Raw genomic sequence first — 20077 nt, 5'->3', positions numbered from 1 at the left:
CTTCACTATTTTCATTAACATCATCACTTGAACCCTTGGTTGTCTTCGTCGTTGATCGGGCCCTTCACGTCTTTACCTAGCAACTTCAGGATATTCATCGCGTTGTCTTTGGGCCTCGACTTGGTAGAGTCGATCTTCAAGAGGATTAAGCCTTCGATCAAGTAATCGTTCCATCTCACGCAAAAGGACTTGCATTTGCAAATCTGGAATGTTTCTGACGGGTTGTCGCCCTTATTGTTCTTCCATGTTTTGTCCACTATTTTGGGACATCTATTCGTTTAGGATAGCCTCACAAACAAATCCTCTCAATCCGCTCAGAAAGAAAGAAGCTTGATGACACTCACACTCGTGTTTACACTCTTAGTTCGGCTTTTACCTCCCCTCGAATGCGCTCACGCTCTCTTGCCTTTTACCTCTCTTGACTTTTCTCGTAATTTCGTAAGCAGATTCGTTAAGGCTCGGTCCTTGGTCTAGGTGGTCGGTTCAAAAGGGATAGCAAGTGATTGATGTATTCGATATAGGGTAGGCTGAAAGAATAGGGAATTGGGTAAAAAAATGTGGCGAATTAGGGAGTGTAGAATAGAAGAAGGGTCGGGAACTATATCAGATCAAAGCTTGATGATCAAATAACAATTGATTTGCATAAATCACTTTTTTTTATTTTTTTTTTGAATTTTTTTTATTTTTTTTAACTTGTATAACTTTTTTTTGTTGTACTATATCGACAGGCTAAATACAATAAAAACACTTTTGTACACGATTTTTTTTCTTTGGCTGCGTAGATTTTTATTTTTATAGCAACAATAACAAACTAATCGAAATGAGAAAACTTCGGTATACAAAATTTTTTTCTTTTTCTTTTCTGAACCTACCTCGAGAATGCTCCGCTTCGAACGTTTAAGCTTCTCATTTTAGGTAGCTCTGATACCAGATGATACGAACCGTCTCGGGAAGAGTCGAGTTGTATGTAAATTGCCCGATCGTCTACGAGAAGTTACGTTAGGTTTAGTTGAGTTGAAGGTATGGTCAAAGTAGAAAGAGGGTTACGAATGGAATGGTAGGAATGAAAGGGTAGGAACAAAAGGATATGAACAAATTGGTCGGTTTAGGTTCGATTAGGTAAAGAAGAGAACGGGTTTGAACTACTAAAGGTACTTTCAAGAACCAATACCGAAGTGGTATCGACCCGTTGATTTAGCCTTTTGAGTTTGGTTATAGGTTTGGTAAGGGAAACCTCGACCCACTATCTAACAAGATAGGAACCTCGGTATGTTGAACGCCACACTACGAATAGTGATAAGTTCGGGTATGACAAAGAACACGGTTGACACAACTAGAACGCTAGGAACGCCAAACGAATCTTTGAACGAAATATAAGAAAAGTTTGCCTCACGATTTTGGCAGCATAACATTAACAAAAGTTTCAAAAGTCCTTTACATGGAAATTGAACAAGTATTTATAAGCCTAAGTCTAGGTAGCCGAATGGCCCTTCATACTTACACATTAATTAAAAGAAAATTCTAGAAAAATAACTCTTAATATGCATGACCAGATTCGGTTTTGGGAATGGTGGATGAATGCATCTTCATGCTTAAGAAAACTCAAAGTGAATGCATGATATCCAATGGTCACTTGTAGATTCGGCCAACCTTGTTAAATGAAGCAATGTTTGGCCAAAAAGTATGAATTAATGTGTGTGAAACCGAATGTTGAAGAGTCTTCTAGTGTAAACAAGGTGAATCGAATGGTCTTTCCATGTGATCATAGGTGTGAACGAATTAAGGAGAGTCATGGGGAAGCTAATTGGCCAAGCTATCTTCATGCATGTGTGAGTGCCCTTTGGCCGAATGGTCACCTTAGAGAATGAAGAGATAGCACACCATACATGAATGGAAACATTCATGAACCTTAAAGACATTGAATATGGTCATACATGCACTTGGCCGAACATGCACCTAAGAGATTCAAGCCCCCCAACCGTCCATGCACCTTCAAAATTCATGCTTGCTTTTAATCTCCATATGTCCATTGCGTTCCTACAAGAAATGTGAACATAATTAATTCAAACTAATGTGAACACAAATATCAACATTAAATTCGGTTATGACAAATTTAATTATCATCAATAAACACTTTTAAGACATACTTAATATAACTAATGTGAACTAAATTTAATATGTAGGATATTAATTAACTAATTATTGAACTTATTAATTAAAAAGTCAATAGTAGTCAAATGAATTCAAAGTGAACTCCATGAGCTGATGGTTAATTCATGAGTTAAACCCGAGCTGGGCCTAAACTCGTGAGCTGATAATGAGCTGGTCCCGAGCTAATGAGCTGGTGTGGGGCTACATGGGAGCTAACTTGAACTGAAGGTGAGCTTGGTGAGCTGAAATGAACTTGTAGAAAAGTTCGGCATGGATTTCCAAAATGGCCACTAACTGGTTCGATAGGTCTAGCATTGACATCATCCCACACATGCTGAACTAAAGCTATAACAGCTTCTTTAAATTGTTTTGCACGAGCCCTTGTGATCGGCCCTTGAGGTAGCACCATCGGATCTCGGCTTGGACTTGGCTTATGGGAAGCCGTGATCGTATCAGAAATTGAGGGGAGATCTTCAGTCTTGATGAAGAATCTGACTTCTAAGATGGATCAATCGACTTTCCTTGAGCAGTTCCCTGCTTCCTTCTTTGTGCGTCCCCTTTTCTCCTCTTCTAAGGTGTATTTATAAGCTTTGGAATGCCTAAGAGCCCTCAAAATTGGCCTTTTCCGAATTGGACTAAACTTGGGCTCGGCAGGGACACGCTCATGTGACACGCTCATGTGCTATTACTTCAGGCCATGGTCAAGCCTACTAAATAAGTACGGGCGTGTGGTTTACCCGTGTGAGTCGTGCTTTGATTCTACCAAGTTGACACTATAATATCCCGAATTACGGCCTAATCAGAATAGTGGTTTTGTGACCACAAATCTAAGATAGAAATAATTATTTTATGATTATTTTGAGGTCTATGATATGATTGCATGATTGTCTGAAAATTTCGTGAAGAAATTCTATGCATAAAGTGCTTAATTTGAAGTTAGGGACTAAATTGAATAAGTTGCAAAACTTGCATTCTAGAAGTTTCTAGTATGAAATTGCTTTGAAATATTAATTAGGAGGTCTTAAATAGAAATTTGACCAATTTCAAAGTTTATGGACAAATATTGGACATGAATGGAATATTTGGAAAGTTTAGTAGTAAGGGCATTTTGGTCATTTAGGGGTAAAATGAATTAAAATACAAAATTAACAGCCAATTTTGCTCATCTTCTTCACCATGGACGTGTATACCAAGGGAGACTCCATGGATAGGGTTTCCAAGCTTCCAAGCTCGATTGTAAGTCCGTTCTACCCACGTTTTTAATGATTTTTACGTTTTTAGAGTCCTGGTAACTTCATTTAGCTTATGCTAGCAATAATTCAACCTAGGGTTCATATTTGGAAAAATACCCATAGGTGAAATTTTTTTATTTTGGTGTTTTATGATAGAATATGAGGTTTTAAATTATGTTAGACAACTTGTGCTACTCGGTTTTAAGTGAAAGCAACAAAAGGGCTTAATCGGTAAAAATACCTAATAGTCATAAGTACATGTTAGAGTGAGAATTTTATGTTTCCATAGAAGGAAAAATGATCAGAATGTCATAAAACATAAGAAAATAGGATGAAGTTTAATTTCATAACCTTGGGGCAAAAGTACAAATATGTAAAAGTTTAGGGGTCAAAATGAAAATTTTTAAAAATATGATTTTTTTGGACCCGTATGAATAGTGTGACTAAATTATTAGGCTAAATGTGATATTATAGATGAAGGAAATTGAGATTCAGGCTTAAATCAGGAAAATACAAGGTTATGGACTAAAGTGGTAAATTGTTGTTTCTGGATTGAGGTAAGTTCGTATGATAATAATAATGCAATGTTATGTTTGAATTATATTTCTTACTATTATTGCATATATTTTATGATTTAATATATTGGAAAAGTTGATGGAATGGTGTTTATGATGTGGAAATATGACATGAAAGAATGTTACATGAAATGCAAGAAAATAAAGATACATGATAAGTGATATATGAAATATGTGATATATGTTATGTAAATTCTTAAACGCTGATTTGATATTTGAGTTGTGTCTTATTATACTATGAATGGACAATTGGTACTATGGATAGTGAGATCAACACTTCGAGTAAATTCGTACATAAATAATCTATCGAATCGTTTTATGTTATTATATTTTGATATCATATGAAATGTGGCAACCTATCAAATGGTTATCAAATGTGGCAACCCATCCTCTCCATTTCTTTAGTATTGGCAGGTCGGCTCGGGGTTAGAGATCGTCGGAGGCAAAGTCACACTATCAAACTATTATTTTTGGGAAAATTAATTCAATTATTAGAAATATCAAGTGAGTGGCATGTATAGGAAGTTGGTTTGTGATATGTATTTTTATTATGATTTTGACCATACGTATCAGTCTGCATTGAGTTATCGTATAAAATCATGAGATGTGGTCCTTATCCATTATGGTTTATAAGTTTAATTAATCGTGCCATGCCCTATGTTTTGATGTGATGATATAGTTAGCTTTGTTTGTTATGATGTGTTCGAAAAGTTTTGAATTAAATGAAATTTTATGGCCCGATTTTCATCTATGTGTATTGTTAAGTTTGGTAATGCCTCGTACTCTGTTCCGGCCTTGGATACGGGTAAGAGGTGTTACATTTAGTGGTATTAGAGCTATGGCTTAGTCGGTTCTCGGACTAACCTAGCATGTGTAAATGTCCAGCTATACATGCCACTGATCCGTGATAGTGTGATGTCTCCCGACGCGTATGAGCACCGTCTTGCTTAGACAGAGGTACTCTCTAACCGATCTGCACTGACCATGTTCAATGTGATGCGAAGGTGTTTGAATAAAATTACGATTATGATGAGTCTCAATTTAGAAAAGTATGAATAAAAGTTTATGATATATATATAGAAGCGATAACACGTGAGATGAAAGGTCATGTTGTGATAAATATCCATACTGGCTTGATGCTCATATGATGTAGTGCACTTGGCTTACTTGATAAGATGAAAGGGATAAATAGAAATTCGTAGAAGTATGAGTAAAAGTTCCTAATATCATGATATGAATGAAAATGTCATTGCCTTGATTGAACGTTGAATGTTGATGAATGTCAATGATATTTTTTATGAGATAAATGATTATAATGAAATGAATTTATCTATGTTAAATTGTTTGGACTGAATTATGTGATTGTAATTATATGTATATGATGATGCACGAAACAAAAGTTGTGATTGTGATATAAATAACTATGTTTGTTTAACCCTTATATGATGTGATGAGTATGATTTGTTCGAGTAGATGAATGGATAAGTCAAGCTATCTAGAAAACATAGGATGCATAAATAATTATACTTGACTAAATGAGATAACTGGAAAGTGAGCATTAAATCAATATGAATGTTAGTTACTCGAAATGAATAACATGATTGAGATATGATTGCTATGAAGAAAACTGTGTTACATGTATATGTATATGAGAGTTGAATCAGAGGCCACGACCCCTTTCCCCTTACCAAAGTGGTGTTTTATGATGGAATTTCATGAGATTTATACTGAATAAGTTTCCGGTTGAGAAACCAAAGAGTTCAGTGCTAGAATAATTATAAATATGATTAGAGATTGAAGAATGAATTGATAAGTAAAGTCAAAGCTAGAAAAGTATCAGATTGGCATAAGGATTATTAGAGTTATGCACTGTTCCAGTTAGAGAAGAAATTTATTTTGATAAATCGAATTACTAAGGTACAAGGTCGAGAAAAGTGCAAATAAAAATTTATTCAGAATAGTCTTCTTTAGTGAAAAGTAATATGAAATTTATGATGGAAGAAATAGTTGGGGAAATGATATCTGAAATGTGTAATATCTGAGTGTGACAGTTACGGTTGGACAGATTTTAGCAGTTTCTTCTAAGATGTTCTATGTGTTTATTCGTTCCAAGAAATATTTCTATGGTTATAGATCTTTTGAAGAAATTCTTGTTAAATGGGGATGTTTTCTAATCCTGATGTTAAATGAAAGCATTGGTAGCCTAACTAGTTTATAATTTATATTGCTCTATTCCTTCGGGCATTCTATTATATTCTGCCTGATAAAAAAAATTGATGAGAGAATATGTATGATACTATGATTCTGTTTCTTCTACTTGATGCTCCATTTGATATGTATATATATGGGAAGATACATTGTTCTTGTTGCATTTGATTCCAATGAGACTAAATGATATTTTCTACTGGATTTCTTTTCTCTGAGGAATTATCGGGATCTTCTATATTTTCCTATGAGTTTGGTTTTCAATTTTTCGGCATAGTATCGTATCTTGGGTTTCTTTATTCTGGATTTCTTTATTCTGGGTTTTTCTATCTTGGATTTCTTTATTCGGTTTTCTTGTTATCTTTATTCCGTAATTTGTCAACTATGACTCATGTTCGGAGTGCATTCTTTAGCTCGTGATAATCATGTCAAGTATGGCTATACTTCTGATTTGATTTGGGTGATGTAGTGATTTCAGTGTTGGGATTTTTCTAATTTTCGTGTAAGGTTTGACAACAATAAAGGTATAAGTGATAAAAGTGTGAGTTTCAATCGGTATGGTGGATTACTTCTCTCAAGTAAGTCAATTATAGTTAATGTCTTCAATTGAGATATTTTGGTACTTGAGCTAATGTAATTGAGACGGTTTTGATTAACGTAATGAATGAATAGTAAAGGATGGCATGATGAATTGTTTTGTAACTAGAAGAAAGGATTATTTTCGAGGTTATATCAGAATTATTTCCGTAGCGGAAAGAGGAAAATGTGATAGTGAGTAGCAAACTAAAATAGTACAGTGAGCATCGACTTCTGATAATGAATTTCAGAATATATGAGAAATTAAAGAGATATATTGGAGGCACCGCCTGAGTGAAAGTTTTTCAACACTGAATATGAAATTGAGGAATCTAATGAAGGCCACTTTTCTGGTAAGATTTTCAGGGACGAAAATCCCTAAAAGGGGGGAGAATTGTAATATCCCGAATTAGGGCCTAATCGGAATAGTGGTTTTGTGACCATAAATCTGAGATAGAAATAGTTATTTTATGATTATTTTGAGGTCTATGATATGATTGCATGATTGTGTGAAAATTTCGTGAAGAAATTATATGCATAAAGTGCTTAATTTGAAGTTAGGGACTAAATTGAATAAGTTGCAAAACTTGCATTCTAGAAGTTTCTAGTATGAAATTGCTTTAAAATGTTAATTGGGAGGTCTTAAATAGAAATTTGACCAATTTCAAAGTTTATGGACAAATATTGGACATGAATGGAATTTTTGGAAAGTTTAGTAGTAAGGGCATTTTGGTCATTTAGGGGTAAAATGAATTAAAATACAAAATTAAAAGCCAATTTTGCTCATCTTCTTCACCATGGACGTGTATACCAAGGGAGACTCCATGGCTAGGGTTTCCAAGCTTCCAAGCTCGATTGTAAGTTCGTTCTAGCCTTGTTTTTAATGATTTTTACATTTTTGGAGTCCCGGTAACTTGATTTAGCTTATGCTAGCAATAATTCAACCTAGGGTTCATATTTGGAAAAATACCCATAGGTGAAATTTTTTTATTTTGGTGTTTTATGATAGAATATGAGGTTTAAAATTATGTTAGACAACTTGTGCTACTCGGTTTTAAGTGAAAACAGCAAAAGGGCTTAATCGGTAAAAATACCTAATAGTCATAAGTACATGTTAGAGTGAGAATTTGATGTTTCCATAGAAGGAAAAAATGATCAGCATGTCATAAAACATAAGAAAATAGGATGAAGTTTAATTTCTGAACCTTGGGGCAAAAGTGCAAATATGTAAAAGTTTAGGGGTTAAAATGAAAATTTTTAAAAATATGATTTTTTGGACCCGTATGAATAGTGTGACTAATTATTAGGCTAAATGTGATATTATAGATGAAGGAAATTGAGTTTCTGGCTTAAATCAGGAAAATACAAGGTTATAGACTAAAATGATAAATTGCTGTTTCTAGATCGAGGTAAGTTTGCATGATAATAATGCAATGTTATGTTTGAATTATATTTCTTACTATTATTGCATATATTTTATAATTTAATATATTGGAAAAGTTGATGGAATGGTGTTTATGATGTGGAAATATGACATGAAAGAATGTTACATGAAATGCAAGAAAATAAAGATACATGATAAGTGATATATGAAATATGTGATATATGTTATGTAAATTCTTAAAAGCTGATTTGATATTTGAGTTGTGTCTTATTATACTATGAATGGACAATTGGTACTATGGATAGTGAGATCGACACTTCGAGTAAATTCGTACATAAATAATCTATCGATTCTTTTTATGTTATTATATTTTGATATCATATGAAATGTGGCTACCTATCAAATGGTTATTTTATGTAAATTATGAATTTAAATTGATTACGGACAATTTAGTAAAATGTTGAAAAGTGAGGAATTTCCCGATTGAACCTTCAGAATAAAAACGATACGAATGATCTATGGTGAGGTCACGTGTGTAGTACTAAGTGCGGGCTACTATGCGTACCAGATAGCTTCGGCTACAAGTGTTGAAATGGGAAAATGTGCAGGTAATTGTGTATCTGTTATTATTCCAATGAGTTCAACGGGAAATTGATTAAATGAAAGTACATGTGAAAGTGATTATGTGATGAACAAGTGCAAGTATATGTTTATTTGAATTTATGAGCAATATGCTCAATATTTGAGCGAACCTCGGTAAAATGGAATGGATTAAGTGAAATTGCGTAAAAGTGAACTTTAGTAGTAAAACAGTATTAGACAGCAGCAGTGCATGACTTTGAAAATTCACCAAAAAATTGTGTAAGTTGAATTAAATTTAAAAAAAATTATGGAAATAAATTTTAATGAGTCTATTTTCACATGAAAGAAACAGGGGAAGAAAAAGAATTCTATATTGTGTGATATTTGAATTCTTGTGAACAGGGTCTGAATGAATTCGAGATCCCCTGTTCTGACTTTATAAATTCACCATAAATTGTACAAAAATTATTGAGAGTCATACCTTATATGCATGGATTCCTTATTGAATCTAATTTTAAAGGAAACAAACATCATGGTCGTTGGAATTCTGTACAGGGAGAAATTCTGTTCGTAGTACATAGGGGTCAGAGTAGTCATACCCTAAAACAGGGGAGACTTTAACTAATAAAATGTACTAAATGGCCTGACAAAAAATTCTAGAAAAAAATTAGTAAGTAGAAATATGAGTTTAGTTTCAAAGAAAATTTACAGAATTGGATTTTGAGTTTTGTAACTTGAGATATGATTTTTTTAACACCGGGACGCCAGAAAACAGCCTGTCCTGAATATGTGTAATTGTACAATTATAGTGTTTTATCTTGAAAAGCATGGTAGTAATTGCTTATTATTTTCATATGAACTTACTAAGCGTAAAGCTTACCCATCCTCTCCATTTCTTTAGTATTGGCAGGTCGGCTCGGGGTTGGAGATCGTCGGAGGCAAAATCACACTATAAAACTATCATTTTTGGGAAAATTAATTCAACTATTAGAAATATCAAGTGAGTGGTATGTATAGGAAGTTGGTTTGTGATATGTATTTTTATTATGATTTTGACCATACGTATCAGTCTGCATTGAGTTATCGTATAAAATCATGAGATGTGGTCCTTATCCATTATGGTTTATAAGTTTAATTAATCATGTCATGTCCTATGTTTTGATGTGATGATATAGTTAGCTTTGTTTGTTATGCATGTGTTCGAAAAGTTTTGAATTAAATGAAATTTTATGGCCCGGTTTTTGTCATGTGTATTGTTAAGTCTGGTAATGCCTCGTACTCTGTTCTGGCCTTAGATATGGGTAAGGGGTGTTACAGACACGGCCGTGTGGTCTGCCTGTGTGAGGAAGTCCAGGCTGTGTTGATTTCGTATGTTGGCCCATTTTCTCCGTTTTTGGCCTTTTTCTCGTTCCTTTCACTCTCTTATGCTCACCTAAGCATAAAACATGAAATTAATGCATTAGGAGCTTCGAATTCACCAATTTTAAGGAAAAATCATCCATAAAATGTGCTAAGCATGGGATAGAAATATGTATGAAATACGATTTATCACTCATCGAAATAATAACAGATACACGGTTGCATGCACATATTACCACCCTTGTAACCGACGCTATCTGGTATGCATAGTAACCTGCACTTAGTACTAGACATGCGACCAACAATCGGTGCACGTAGTAGCCTACACTTAGTACTACACACGTGATTGAAGTTCTCGGGTATGCATAGTAGCCTGCACTTAGTACTACACATGCGACATAACTATCTGGTACATGTAGTAGTCTGCACTTAGTACTACACACGTGATTGAAGTTGTCGGGTACGCATAGTAGCCTGTACTTGGTACTACATATTCGACCTAACTATCTGGTACAAGTAGTAGCTTGCACTTAGTACTACACACGTGACCTAAAACCATTTAAACACATAGTAGCCTGCACATAGTACTACACATGTGTTCTCACAGTGGATCATTTGTATCATTTCTATTTCAAAGGTTCAACCGGGAAATTCCTCACTTTTCAACATTGAACAAACACATTCATAGTCTATTTCGATTCGTAATTTACATCAAATGATCATTCTATAGGCAGCCACATCTCATATAATAATGAAATATAATAACATAAAAAGAATCGATATATTATTTACATACAAATTACCTCGAATGCGAGCACAACTATTTATTCCGATTTAGTCCAAAATCTCATTCATTCCCAATCTATGCTCGAATCTCATTTTTCTTGATCGATAATATCACATTTAGCTTAATAATTAGTCACATTATTCATATGGGTCCAAAAATCATATTTTTATAAATTTGCATTTTGACCCCTAAACTTTCACATATTTTCACTTTTCCCCCAAGGCTCGTAAAATTATTTTTATCCAATTTCCTTGCATTTTAATCCTAGCCGAATCATTTCTATAACTATAGTGGCCTCGAATTTCAACTAAATCACACTTTTATGACAAATTTTGTAACTTTTGCAAAACGGTCTTTTTTGACAATTTCACCGAAAATCACTTAGTAAAAGTCATTTATTACACACCGAGCATTCATTTTCTACCATTAGACAACAAAGCACATGCATGTAATCCATGGTTAAATTTTTAAACACAAACCTTAGCTCAAAATATGGGTAGAAATTAGTAGATCTTGTTATGAGGATTTCAAAAACTTAAAAATAATTAAAAACGGGGATAGAACAGACTTACAATCGAGCTTGGAAGCTTGAAAAACCCTAGCTATGTCTTCTCCATGCAAGTTTTGGCCATAGGGTAGAAGATGGACAAAAATTGGTTTTAATTTTGTTTTTAATTCATTTTAATTACTAGATTACCAAAATACCCCGAACTTAAAAATATTCTATTTCACCCATTTCATGTCCATTTTTGTCTAACAAATTATCCAATGGCCTAATTACCATTTAAAGCCTCCAATTTAAAATTTCATAACAATTAGACACCTTTAACATGTAGAACTCAACTTTTTTAGTTTTTACAATTTAGTCCTTTTGACCAAATTTGAGTGGCCAAATGTCAAAATTTTTGAACGAAATTTTCATGAAATCATCCCGTGAAATTGTAGGACACAAAAATATAATAAAAAATTTATTGTGACGAATTTGTGGTCCCGAAACCACTGTTCTGACTAGGCCTTAATTCTAGATGTTACACGGTACATCTTATTCTCGCCAGGATGCATAACATAAGGACTACTATGCACCTCTCATAGTATAGACTGCTTGAAATCAGTATCCCTCGATACGCAGACTGTCCCACGAAAACAGAGCACCCCTTCACTATTCAATCCAAAATTTGATGTGTTACCACCAGAATCGCGAACCCAGTGACTCATCCTCTAATTACTTACCCTTAATTCGCTTAATCCACGTCGGTTTAAATTAGAGCTCGGCCAACAAGTTACCATTATCAAATAAGCTGAGACAAGCAAACATCGCCCTTAGATCAGTCATAGCCCGACGGCTTAGTGCGTCGGCTTCCACATTGGCCTTACCAGGATGGTATTTGATCATATAGTAATAGTCTTTTACCGTTCAATCCATCTAGGCTACCTAAGATTTAGCTCCTTCTGAGTGAGGAGATACTTGAGACTCTTGTGATCCGTGTAAATGATACATTTCTCACCGTACAGGTAGTGCCTCTAAATTTTCAGTGCAAAAACCACTACAGCCAACTTCAAGTCATGCGTCGGGTAATTCACCTCATGAGCCTTAAGCTGACGAGATGCATATGCAACCACCTTACCCTCTTGCATCAACATACATCCCAACCCAACATGTGATGCATCACTATAAATAGTGACCTTTTTGCTAGAGTCTGGATGTATCAAGATAGGGACCTCAGTCAAAACTTTCTTAAGCTTTTCAAAACTCTCTTGTTGCGCATCAGTCTAATTAAATGGTACACCCTTACGCAACAACTTAGTCAGAGGTGCAGCAATCAATGAAACTTAACAAATCATCTATAATACCCTGCTAGTCCCAAAAAACTACGAACCTTAGCTACACTCTTAGGCAGCTTCCAGTCCAGAACAACTTTAATTTTTCGAGGATCAACCCTAATCCCTTCGGCAGATGCCACATGACCCAGAAATGTTACCTCTCGTAACTAGAATTCACACTTACTAAACTTGGCATACAGTTGTTTCTCCCTCATAATCTGTAGAACCACTCGAAGATGTGCATTATGTTCATCTTCAGTTCTCGAATACACTAGAATGTCATCAATAAAAACCAAAATGTCCTAAATGTTGTCTTATACACATTAGTCTCTTTAACCCTCAATTGATGGTACCCCGATTGGAGATCAATCTTAGAGAAAGTCGAAGCTCCACGAAACTAATCAAATAGATCATCAATCCTCCGTAGGGGTACTTATTCTTAACGGTCAATTTATTCAATTGCCGGTAATCAATGCACATGAGCATGGATCCATCCTTCTTTTTCACAAGTAAGACCAGTGCTCCCCATGGAGACATACTAGGTCGGATGAACGATCGATCCAATAACTCTTAAATCTGAGCTTTAATCTCCAGAACCTCCTTTGGTGCTATTCTATAAGGGGCGATGAACACCGGAGCTGTACCAGGTAGGAGCTCAATCCCAAACTCAACTTCACGGTTTGGAGGTAACCCAGGTAGCTCATCGGGAAAAACATCTAGAAAATCTTTAACTCTTCTGATATCCCTAATAGAAGAAATCTCAGAATCTAAAACACCGATATAGGCTAGATATGCCTCACAACCCTTACGAACCAATTTCTTGTCCCTTAATGTTGATATCACATTTGACAAATAATTCCGACACTCTCCAATTACAACTACCTCATCACCCTCCGTAGTTTTCAGAACCATCCGTTTTGTAGCACAGTCCAAGTTTGCCCGATATTTCATCAGCCAATCCATACCTAGTATTAAGTCGAATTCTCCAAAAGGGAGTTCCATCAAATCTGCCAAAAAGATGGTCCATTGAACCTCCAAAGGTACATCTTTGAACAATTTATCTTTCCTCACTGACTGCCCTAATGGACTCAATACAGTAACCTCACTGGTAGTGCTCTCAACCATTATACCTAAAGTCTCAGATACAGTTCATGCTATATAGGAATGAGTAGATCCAATATCAATCAATGCAGTATAAGGTAAATTATGGATAAAGAACATACTCATGATAACATCTGGGGCATCTCCGTCCTCTCAGCGACGTGCAGCGTAAACCAGAGCTGGCTGCCTCACCTCATATGACCAGCACCTTTGCCTGGTGCCCTCGACCACGACCCATAGCATTTCCACCTCTGGCCTGGCCATGACCTCTTGATGGCTGCTGAACACCCCTCGGTGGCTGAACAATAACCATACTAGTAGCTCGTATCTGATCAGGCCTTCATGGACAATCTCTGATACAGTGCTCTAATGATCCGCACCTCAAGCATGCCCCAATCCTTTTCTAGCACTCAGCCTAATGGTGTCTCCCGCAATTCGCACAGGGCTGCAGTCTAGTAACAGCAATAGGGGCCCTAACTCTGACCAGCCCATCGACTCTGGCCTTTTTCTTATGCATCAGAAAAGAACTTGAGGGCTCTGATTCCCACTTGTTCCTACCTCTTTCCTTCTCATGGTTTTGGCGCTCAGCTCGCTTCACATCCTCGATGATCTTCGCCTTATCCATCAAAGCATCAAAATCTCTCTCCCTCTGTGGAGCTATCAGAACCCTTAGACTATCCCTGAGGCCGTCCTTGAAATGAACACACCACTCATACTCAGTCGCCACCACGCCTTGTGCATAGCGGCTTAATCACAAAAATTCTGCCTCATATTCAACCACTGATTTATCCCTCTGAGTCAAATTCAGAAACTCTCTTCTCCGAGCATCCACATAACTAGTGCCCACATACTTTCCTTGGAACGCAGTCTTGAAGAATTCCCATGTTAGCCGATCGGGCTGAGTACCCTCTTTAACTGTAAGCCACCACTAGTAGGCCTCATCTCTCAGCAATGACACTGTACCTTTTAGTTTCTACTAGGGGATGCAGTCGAGGTCTTCTATGATCCTCTCTGTGGCCTCAATCCAATATTCTGCCACATTAGGGCAACTCTAGCGATACCCCTAAAAATCTCAGCCCCATTAGACCGTAATCATTCCGTAACAGACCCATGGCCCACAGTACTAGTATTGGGCCCAGCGACCCTCTCTAGAATTCTTAACATGGCTTGGGACAATGCGTAGTCCCCTGCCGTGCGATCATGAGACCCAGTCTCAATCACAGGTGAAGCCGGTGCCTCCCTAGCTTTAACATTAGGAATGTGGCCAAATGACAAAGACCCAGCCCGAGCACCTCTACAGCCTTCGTCGTGACCTCTTGTACCCCTTCCACGAGTACCTCTCGTGCTCATTATCGATTTACTCTTTATCTATATTAGCAATTTTATGCATCAGTTTACAATTCCAGTATTTATTAATATTTTAAGAGTTTATTTTCGCATTTCGTAGATCGCAGTCTTACTACAGTTTTTGGTTTACCCTAAATAGAGTATTTCAGTACAGTCTACTACCTACAGTAGTCTCAATATTTCAATTTAAACAGATAGTAGTTTCAGAGGACTTACAGAATCGGCGCCGGAGACTCGGTGTACCACACATTCAGTAAAAAAATTTCAAAATACTTTCTAATCATTTGAAACAATTCTTCTTAAAATTTTAAGTTTTAAAAGAAACTCAAATCCACAGCCGTTTTGCAACTTGGCTCTGATACCACTAAATGTAACACCCCAAACTTGGCCTAGACATTATGGCCGAATCTGGCAATGTCACATAGGAGTGTTTTTTTGCAAAGCTTGATATTGAAAGAAAACCCTTTTTCTATATTTACCATTGTTACATATTCTTAATGATGTTTCTCAAACATGTTGCTCATAAAATGTTACTCATGTTAAAACATGTTTAATTTTTAAAACATTGTCTCTTGCGAAAGCTCTTAAACAATTACGTATTCTTGGTTTTTTTGGAAAACATTAGTCTTTTGAAAAACGCGTCTTATCCTACTGCTAGCAGCTATGAATCAAAATAATTAACAGCCCAAATTAAAGATTAAAAATTTATAGAGGCCTTATTAAATAAAAATATACCCAAATTAAAATACTTGTACTTTAAAATTTAATAAGGAAGTCCAAGCGGTTGTGTGACCACCTTTGAGTCCCTCGCAGCACCAACCAGTCTAAGACTGGGGATCACCTTCACATATAAATAGAAGGGTGAGTTTACGAAAACTCAGTGTGTAATTCCTTAAAAACATACAGTCAATCATGCAGTAGGCAAATACAGTCTAGGCCTCAGCCCGTATCAGTAACAGTTCAGTTTCTGTTAAGGCCTTAGCCCATTACAGTATCAGTATCAGTGTGGGCCTTAGCCCATTTCAATAATAGTAAAAGTACAGCTATGTAATCAGAAATCCTACCCAACCAACCTTTACACTCCATTCCGTCCAGCCCTACACTCCGTGTGGGGATAAAATCAACCCACCCATCGCTACATTCCAAAATAGCACCGGTTGCGGCATTAAACTGTATTTGCAGCAGAGCTGCCAGTATAGTACACTTCCTCGAATCATAATAAACCCACCCCCATGCAACATATCATAATATCATCCATGTATGCAATATATATAAAATGGCATGCTCAATCAGTCATACATCTCATAAGGGCAAAATAGTCATTTTAGCACATAAAGGCATAACTATCATTTTTTCAATTTTTAGGATATAGGTATACTTACCGACCCAATAGTAGGTCCACAGTCGTCTAGGGCGACCTGTGATATCCCGAATTAGGGCCTAATCAAAATAGTGATTTCAGAACCACAAATCTGAGATAGAAATAATTATTTTATGATTATTTTGAGGTCTATGAAATGATTGCATGATTGTGTGAAAATTTCATGAAGAAATTATATGCATAAAGTGCTTAATTTGAAGTTAGGGACTAAATTGAATAAGTTACAAAACTTGCATTCTAGAAGTTTCTAGTATGAAATTGATTTGAAATATTAATTAGGAGGTCTTAAATAGCAATTTGACCAATTTTTAAGTTTATGGACAAAAATTGGACATGGATGGAATTTTTGAAAGTTTAGTAAGGAAGGGCATTTTGGTCATTTGAATATTAAATGAAATAAAATGGAAAAAATAACACAAAAATGATCATCTTCTCCATAAGTTGCTGCCAAATTTTGCTCTCCACCATAGCTAGGGTTTCAACACTTTTAAGCCTTGATTGTAAGTGACTTCTATGCCCGTTTTTAATGTTCTTTACATTTTTGAAATCCTTGTAGCTCGGTTTAACTATTTCTACCAATATTTTGAGCTAGGGTTTATATTTAAAATTTTACCCATGGATGATATGTATGAATTTTGATGTTTTATGGTAGAATATGAAGTTTGAGATTGTGTTAAAAAACTTTTGCTAAGTGATTTTTCGTAAAAACGAGTAAAATGTCATAATCGGTAAAAATACCTAATATTCATAAGTACATGTTAGAGTGTGAATTTGATGTTGCTATAGAAGGGAAAAATGATCAGAATGTCATAAAACATAAGAAAATAGGATAAGGTTTAATTTACGAGCCTTGGGGCAAAAGTGTAAATATGTGAAAGTTTAAGGGAAAAATGGTAATTTTACCAAAGTTCGTATTAAGGGCTGTTTTGATAAATGTGTGTATTAAATAAATTAATTTGGTATTATAGATCAAGAGAAAAGAGATTCAAGTCGAGATCGGGGGGAAAATAAAGTTTACGAGGAATAGGCTCGACTATTCTCATTTTGTATCGAGGTAAGTTCATATGTAAATATTGTAATATAACTGTTATTTTAAATGATTTAATGCTATTTATACGATATTATGATTGTTATCATGCAATTCTATGCTTTGTGGTCATTGTTGGACAACATGCAAAAATTTTATGAATTATGTGAAAAATGTGAAAGACTACCGAAGTATCGTTATGGGTATTCCAAGGAGAATGGTAAAGGAGTACGAATGAGGAAAGTCCCGTTGAACCTTAGGAATAGATTCAGATATTTGGGCATCCGAACTCATTGAGTTGAGTCTGAGTTCACTTATGGATGCGAACGTCCAAACTCGTTGAGTTGAGTCCGAGTTCGTGAGATGTAACTAGGCATCCGAGCTCATTGAGTTGAGTTCGAGTTCTCTTATGGGCGGGTTACATGGTAGCTTGGCTACATATGTGGCACTTATGTGCAAACTTTCCATGTATCTGAGTTATATTCCGATGTGTTCAACGGGTAAAATTCTAGTGAAATGGAAGAATACTCAAGAAGCAAGTGACGTATTGGTAAGTGTTGTGGAATGGGCACTTTGGACAGGTATGTACTTAACCCTCGGGTTGATACTTGATACGACAACAATAATGTAGTAAGACGATGAATGATGAATAGAAATGTGAAATATGTTTTGGTGATATTATGCTAATGTTGGTTGGTATAATTGCTTTGTTAAGTTATTTGTTATTTGCATCTGAACTTACTAAGCATTTATTCTTACTCCCTCCCTTCCACTCCTTGTAGTTTTGACAAGCTGATTTGGAGATCAAGACGGTCGGAGGCACGCTCACACTATCAACGGACCATATCGGTATGGTGGCTTGTATATTTTGGGAATATGACATGTATAGCATTATAATCCTTTTGTGTATATAATCTTAATATAGCTCATGGATGGTATGGAAATGTTTGAGAATGATTAACTATTGGAGTGGCTAATTGAGATTATATTTGATAACATGTATGCTTTATGTACTAACTAATCTATGGAAATCCATAAAATGGTGAAAGTGGCTATAAAACAGAATCACACAGCAGCAGTGACGTGAGTTTGAAAAATCACTAAAAATAGTAGAGATAGAATTAGATGATGAATAAAATATGGAATTGAATATTAATAAATCTATTTTCATGTGGAAGAAACAAAATAGGTAAAAGAGTTGTATTTTATGAAATATTTACGTTGTGGTGAAACAGGTTCAGAGCAATTTCTGAATCCCCTGTTCTAAATTTAAAAATTTACCATAAATTGTACAAAAACAATTAGGAGTTTTACTTATATATATGAAATACTTATTGAGTATAGTTTTGTGAGAAACAAACGGCATAGTCATTGAAACTCTGGACAGGGATATATCTGATTCGTAATACACAGGGGTCAGAGTAACCGAACCCTGAAATAGGGGAGACTTTAACTAATAAAATGTACTAATTGGCCCAACCAAAAATTCTAGAAAAACTTTAGTATGAGTCTATTTTTAGGGAAAATTTACAGAATTGGATTTCGAGTTTCGTAAGTCGAGATATGGATTTTTTAGCAACTATGACGCAGTTAGCTAGCTTGTCTGGAAATTCTAAAATACATTTTTTTGAGCTGTTTAATAAATGAATTAAGTCCGTTAACACCTCGTGCTCGAATCCGGCGATGGTCTCGGGTATGCGGGTGTTACACGACCCGTGCAACCTTAATAGTCAAATAATGAAAATGGGCCCAAAGCCCATAATGCGGACCCATGTGGGCCGACATGCCCTTGTTGCCCACATAGCATAGAAACGGCCTTGGCCGTGTGAACCGCAAAGCCTGTCCCAATATTCTCCACATGTCCGTGCAGTTTTACCCGTGTGGGGGCCACAAGCTTGTGGGGTACTCATGACCTTTTTCGGTCCACCATGGCCCAAATCAGCCTTAGGCCATGAAATCGCTTATGGTCGGCCTTAACAATCTTACGCCCACGTTTAGGCATTCGTATTACCACACGACCGAGCGCACGCTCGTGTTGTGTCAACGGTCACTTAGTTCAGCTTTTGCCGATTTTTGAGTAGGGCAGTGTTTTTACAGACCTTGTTCGCGAAATGTGCTAAAAGTCCACGAGCACTAAAACCTACATTCAATCAAGGCATTCTATTAGTTGTTTGACAACAGGGTTAACAACCTCTCTTAATACCATCCCAACTTATCTTTAGTACTTACCTTGATTGAACAATTGTGGCTTAACCCTCTTAAACTGCTGACCAAGATTGATCATACGCTCCTTGTCGAATATTTACATTACTAGTGAAATCCATTAATCATGATTGCTTAAACGCATGGCTTGAATCAACATATACAACTTAGAGACAGAAGCATTCGGCCAACACCAAGGTATGCAAGCCAACATACCCCATTTGAACACATTGATTACAAGTAGAGTTACCTTCGATCGAGTGGTGAGGGAAACATTTCGGTCGCTTCCCTATCAATGTAAAATCCCCTACTCTTGAGAAGTTCCAGAAACCGAAGGGAGCCCAACA

This window comes from Gossypium hirsutum, chromosome A07 (assembly GCF_007990345.1).
Source record: "Gossypium hirsutum isolate 1008001.06 chromosome A07, Gossypium_hirsutum_v2.1, whole genome shotgun sequence".
NCBI classification, from domain to species: Eukaryota; Viridiplantae; Streptophyta; class Magnoliopsida; order Malvales; family Malvaceae; genus Gossypium; species Gossypium hirsutum.
The sequence above is the reverse complement of the archived record's forward strand: the minus strand, read 5'-3'. Positions refer to the sequence as shown.